This window comes from Canis lupus, chromosome 25 (assembly GCF_003254725.2).
Source record: "Canis lupus dingo isolate Sandy chromosome 25, ASM325472v2, whole genome shotgun sequence".
Lineage (NCBI taxonomy): Eukaryota > Metazoa > Chordata > Mammalia > Carnivora > Canidae > Canis > Canis lupus.
Window position 1 is genome coordinate 15,406,651 of NC_064267.1, and position 6,324 is coordinate 15,412,974.

Genomic DNA, 6,324 nt, shown 5'->3' on the forward strand with positions numbered 1-6,324 from the left:
TGAAACTAAAGAGTTTAATTAAATTGTAAAATCTTTTAAATGTCAAAAGAGGCAAACTTGATAAAATAATTTTTAGGTTTTTTTCCCCCTTATTTCCAATTTATATAAATCCTTCTTATCTCTTAAAGGAAAATGACCATTCTGGCTCACCTCCACTTGATCACTGTTTGCAGAAACAAAATCATAAACCACCTGTGCAGATGATCATGGCTTACTGATGGGTACAACACAATTTCCATTTTAAAATATGGGTCATATATATACAAAATGGATATTACTCAGCCATCAAAAATGATATCTTGCCATTTGCAATGGCATGGATAGAACTAGAGGGTATTATGCTAAGTGAAACAAATCAATCAGAGAAAGATAATTATCATGATTCCAGTAATATGTAGAAATTAAAAAACAAAACAGATAAACATAAGAGAAAAGAGGGAAAAATAAAACAAGACAAAATCAGAGAGGGAGACAAACCATAAGAAACTCTTAACAATAGGAAACAAACTGAGGGTTATTGGAGGGGAGGTGGGATGGGGTAACTGGGTGATGGGCATTAAGGAAGGCATATGATGGAATGGACGCTGGGTGTTATATGCAATTGATGAATCACTGAACTCTCTTTGACACTATATGTTCATTAAATGAATTCAAATAAAAAATAAATAAATTACGGGTCACATATATACATTTCTCTAATTTTTAATATTTTCAGGCTGTTGCAACAGTTTTGTATAGTGACAAAATTCAAGGAAGATCCTTAATGTAATGTAACATGTACAGCATATTCACAGTTATGCATATACCAAAATATTATTTTAACAATTTTCATTGCATTAATTTTTATAAATTTGAGGTAATTTGCAAACACTAACTTACTCAGTTTGAAATTTCAGCTCCAGAGAAGAAAGCAACATTTTTTTAGGTTTGTAAATCATACCATTGCCTGAAGCCAGGAGTAAAGAAGGTAAAGAAAAAATAAACAGGGATTAGTTCCTTCTTTCCTAAATCTTTTGAGTGTGAATATATTAGTATTGTGTATGAAGTGATTTCTCCAAAAATGTTTATGTATCTATTGCGAAAAATGAATAAAGGAAGCCTCATTCAAATGGAGGAGAAATGTCATGATGTGGAGCTGTCCCCCACTCCCACTCCTCACAACCTACTCAATCCAGCAGGAGGAAGTAAGATTTTCTCTCGGTCTGGCAGCTGCAAGCTGCCCTTGCCTGCGGCCAGTGAGAAGCTGCCACCACTTCAAACCCTCAATCTATGTTGGAAAATACTTCACAATTAAAGTTCTTATTTCTTCATAACTGATTGCTTTCATTAGTACAGTTTAGGTTTGGTAAATGATGGCCTGTGTGTCAAATACAACCTGCTACCTGTTTTTACAAGTAGAATGTTCCTAAGCCATGGTAGAAAAAGTTTCCCTACTCCTATACATCTCATTGAAAAGAGACCATATGTTAAGTCATGTTTTAGTTAGATTTTACTATTTTAGAAATAAATTTATTGTCCCATTATCATTGTTAATCCAAGAGGTGAATCTGATAATTATATTACAGTCTTATGTGCCCTTCACTCCCCCTGGCAAAGTAAAAAAAAAACCCTGAAATCATCTGGTAGTTACTTAAGTACCTGTTCAGAATACAAATTCATACTTAAGGTCTGAGTTTTATGTCACAAGACAAATAAGATACTCAAACCTCAATTTATTAGTTTCAAGCAACCAATCACTCAAACTCTAATAGGTAATAAAACTGTCCTGATGTCTATCCTTACTTTCCAACTAGCATTTGGTAGAGATATTAGTAAATAAAAACAAAATTTAGGGATGCCTGGGTGGCTCTGCGGTTGAGCATCTGCCCCTGGCTCAGGGCGTGATCCGTGGTCTCAAGATCGAGTCCCACATTGGGCTCCCTGCCTGGAGCCTGCTTCTCCCTCAGCCTACGTCTCTGCCGTCTCTGTGTCTTTCATGAATAAGTAAATAAAATCTTAAAAAAAAATAAAAAAACAGAAACAGAAACAAAAACAAAAACAAAATTTAGTAGTAAAGGTATAGGCATCCCAAGAATAAATACTCAATAGCTTATATAACCAACTTAAATAATTCACAGATTACATAATTAACATAATTGACAAATAATTGAGAATTATCCTTATTATACATTTAATCATTTAACATTACTTAATACACCATTATACTTTATTGCTAATTTTAAAGTTCCAGAAGTTGGTTAAAATTTGGTTTACTTAAAATTTAGATAATGAATGTCACAGAGTTCTTTGTAATCTAGCTCACAATATGATGTACAATGTACTTTTTATTTCATAATTGTCTTTAAAAATAGTTAACAGGAACCGTCCCCCCCAAATAATGAAATGTGTCACACACAGAGAGTTCTTTTAATATAATGGACTAGGAAGACCTGAGAGAGTCCCATTTATACCACCAACACACAGAAGTTCTGCACAAAATGTAATACTTTAAAAATATGTAGTCAAAGTTGCAGGGAAGAATGGAACATTCTCAAGGCTACAAAACAGGATGGAAATGAAAGCCAGAGTTAACTGGGGAGGATGCTACACATAGAAATATGCAGGTTATCAGACCCACTTATGAGCCTAGAGACTGAACCTGAATCTTAATGCTCAACAAAGATGGGAGAGTTGGCCACTGTCCATTGCAAGGCCAGAGCTCCCACATGCAGAGAAAGTATGAGATCCCTCCCTCTCCAAGGCTGTGGATAGAAAAATAAGCCACTGTATAGGAAGAAAGCAGTCATAAGTTTGTACTAACCACAAGCCTGTACCTTTTATAGGTGTCAGTCTGCCCAAATTCACAACAAATATGTGCTGCTATAACCCCACACCATGAAATTTACATAAAACTGCTTTGAATCCCATAAACCCCCTGGTACCCCAGCACATGTACAAGCGGAACCACTCCTAGGGACATTTTCACACCTGTCACATTGGAGAGTCCTATCTAAGAATAACTCTCAGTGTAGATGAACTCACACAAAATAATTACACATCACTAGAGCAATTAAACTACCATGATGTGGAATGAGGGAATCAGCAGCCCGAGAAGATATGGAAGATGGAGATGAGAAGGGCCAAAATGTATCTAGTGAGATTTCAAGAAGAAGGGAAAGAGAGAGAGAGAGAGAGAAGCAATTTTCAAAAAGAGGGTGACATCTACTTTTCCAGATTTTTAGAAAGAGTCTCAGCCAGAAGAATCACGTAGAACCCTAAGCAGAGTGTGATATTTCTTAAACACACACTGTGGGATGGTTACCTGGGGCTTGAGACAGGTCAAATGAAGGGACCAGAGTATCATTCTCTTACTATTATTCTACTTTGATCGTTCTCCCCATCGACTTGTATACATCTCAAAGTCTAGATATTGGAAATGGAAGAAAAAAAAGGCAGAAAGGCAAAAACATGGTGAACATGTGAAGGGTGACAAGACTGCTTCTTAAGCTAAGTATGAATAAAAATCTTTGTAAAACAGCAAGTACCCACGGGCTGGCCACCATCCATCCCTATGCTCCATGCATCTCAAGACTTGTTAATGGAATACTGTGTTCATAAGATACGATTCTATTTTATCGGCCTTCTGTATTTGCCTGATTTATTAAAATGTCAAAGCAAAATATGTAATTGGGAGAATGAAGACATGGAAGTTGCCTTCAAGAAGACTTCCACACTTTCCCAAGAAGAATTCTGAGAGTTTTAAGGGCACCAGAGTTACTGGTGCTCATTCCATACACTCATGCTAACCTTAAATGTGATGGCCTTCTTTTTCCTTGAATCAAAGTAGTCCTAGCGCTAGTAATGTGGGCTAGTCACTTGAGCTACTTTGCACTCACAAGAAGCATGAGATGTGGGACTGACCACAGCAGCGTCTCCCTGGGCGCTGTGCTATGCTACCTTGGGACGTGTGGGTTTAGAGTCGAGTCTGTGTCATTACTCAGATCTGCTGAGCAATCACCTTGGCAAGTGATAGTGATAACCTTTCTGGGCCTAGTTTCCATGTATGTTGAGTGGGGTCCTCCTCACAGGGTGCTTGTGAAGACTGATGAAATGTGATGAATGCCTGACGTGCCAGGCTTGATATAGGAGCTCAGTCAATATGATGAACTCAGCGCTCTCCAGTTGAAAGCAAGTGTCAGAGGGACAGCAGCATGCTCTATGTGCCAGAAGGAAATTCTCCTGAGAATAATTTGTTGGGTATTTACCTCAAATCATTTTGGATTAAGGGGGATTATAAATAAACAGATGGAGTCAAGAATCTTAAGGAAGAAGGATACAGAGGAGGAACCATGGCTCCCAGGAGCAGCCACTTGTCAGGACAGCAGGCCTAGCAGGAGCCTGGAGGAAAAAATGATGCACACAGTCCTTTATATGCAGAGGGCATCTGCAGCTCACGCCTCTGAAATGTAAGACAGCCTCAATTATAATCCAACCCACAGAATTTCATGTAAATAATCCAGTGACTCATAAAGACGTTCTTTATAAGAACACAACTTTTATACGGCCTTAGCCTTTTTATAACCGGTTGCTACTTAGACCTTTGTCTTTAATGCAATATGACTTTAGTTAAGATTTCCTATTTTTTAAATTTCCCCTTTTTTCATTCAGTTCACTTACTATGTCATTTTTGCAAAAGGAGTTTAGCAAGCAATATTAAAGTCTGCTAGACAAACTATCACAAGCACATTTTTATAAATTAATACCTGGCTCGTGTTACTTTTCCAATTAAGTTTTCCCTGTTTTATTATTAATGTAAGTATTAATGTAATCACACTTTATTATAATGGACTGACTCAAGGTTTTGTACATGCAGCAACCAAGCACACCTACATGCTGAGAATCTAATTTATGTGACCTCAGCCAGGAGCCCAGAACTGGCTTCAAGAACTGTTAACCTCTTGAAATCCAGTCCAAGTAGCAGATCTAGAACTATCATCAAGTTTTCAAAGGAATCCATCACCTTAAAATAGTTAGGAAGCATTCATTTACTACCTACTTCCTTTTCCTACTATCTCCTATTCCAGCACAAATATTTCCCTCTTATCTAACAAAATGATATGCTAAAAAAAAAAAAACAAGTTGTTATATGTAGCTATTTTGTTTCCTAATTTAGGTGTCCTGTTCAGAAATTTACATGTAAATATACTTCAAACAAGGGATACTATACAGATAACCACTCACAACAAATAACCCGTGTGTTTACTTCACATAAATTCAACTATGGAAGACATAATGAAATGTGCATTTTTTGAAAAATCACAAAGGAACATCACCTAAGTCTTTAGAAAATTAAATGTTTGGGTTATTATACTATGATGATCATGTTCATATAAATCACTTTCTAACAGTACAATTCTAGAGAAAGAAATAAAATTAACATTACCTTTTTGCTTAACTGTAACTACATCTAGAGATAATTACTTATTTCACCCAAAGGACATTAGGAACTCTTGCAGGACACAATCTTAACAACTAAACATCAAAATGGGGCTCTGATAAATTTTAAAAAGTCATACCTAAGATAATGAAATAATGCTGATTAAAATGTAATTCTAGGGGTACCTGGATGGCTCAGCAGTTTAGGGCGCCTGCTGTCGGCCCAGGGCCTGATCCTGGAGTCCTGGGATAGAGTCCCACATCAGGCTCCCTGCATGGAGCCTGCTTCTCCCTCTGCCTATGTCTCTGACTCTCTCTCTCTCATGAATAAATAAATAAAAATCTTTAATAAAATTAAAATGTAATTCTATACATATATATTTACAGAAATATATTTATACTTCAAATATAATCTATTTGATATATCCTCCAGCCACAATTAATGAGTATTATTATCCTTATTACCTGAGAGACGTGTTTTAAGTTTTATTTATTTATTTATTTATTTATTTATTTATTTATTTATTTATTTTTGTGTTTTAAGTTTTAAAAAGCAAACAAAGTATTTGTTAAATGTCAAGTTTCCTGTTTTCATTTATAGTCTACTTATGTATGTCTAATTCATTAAATGGATTGTTCATCACTATATTTTTTCGAAGATTAAAGAAATATCTTATAGACTGTAATGTTATACAGGACAACTTTTCTATACTCGTAAGCCCACAGGGGAGGTGTACTACATGCATTCATGATTTAGGTGTAATATCTACTAAATACTGTGTTTAATGATTCAGTAATAACAAACATTAAACATCATAAGAACATAAGGACTTAGGCAGAGCAAGGTATTTGGAAACATAGTTCAATAACTTTGAAAGTTAACTATATAATATTTTCACACATGTGGAG

General features: G+C 35.8%; 1 protein-coding gene across 1 annotated transcript in view; it reads right to left on the reverse strand.

Annotated features, from left to right (window-relative positions):
- SGCG (sarcoglycan gamma) overlaps positions 1-6,324 on the reverse strand; it is a 127,596-nt gene that overhangs the window by 119,836 nt on the left and 1,436 nt on the right. The window lies entirely within an intron of this gene.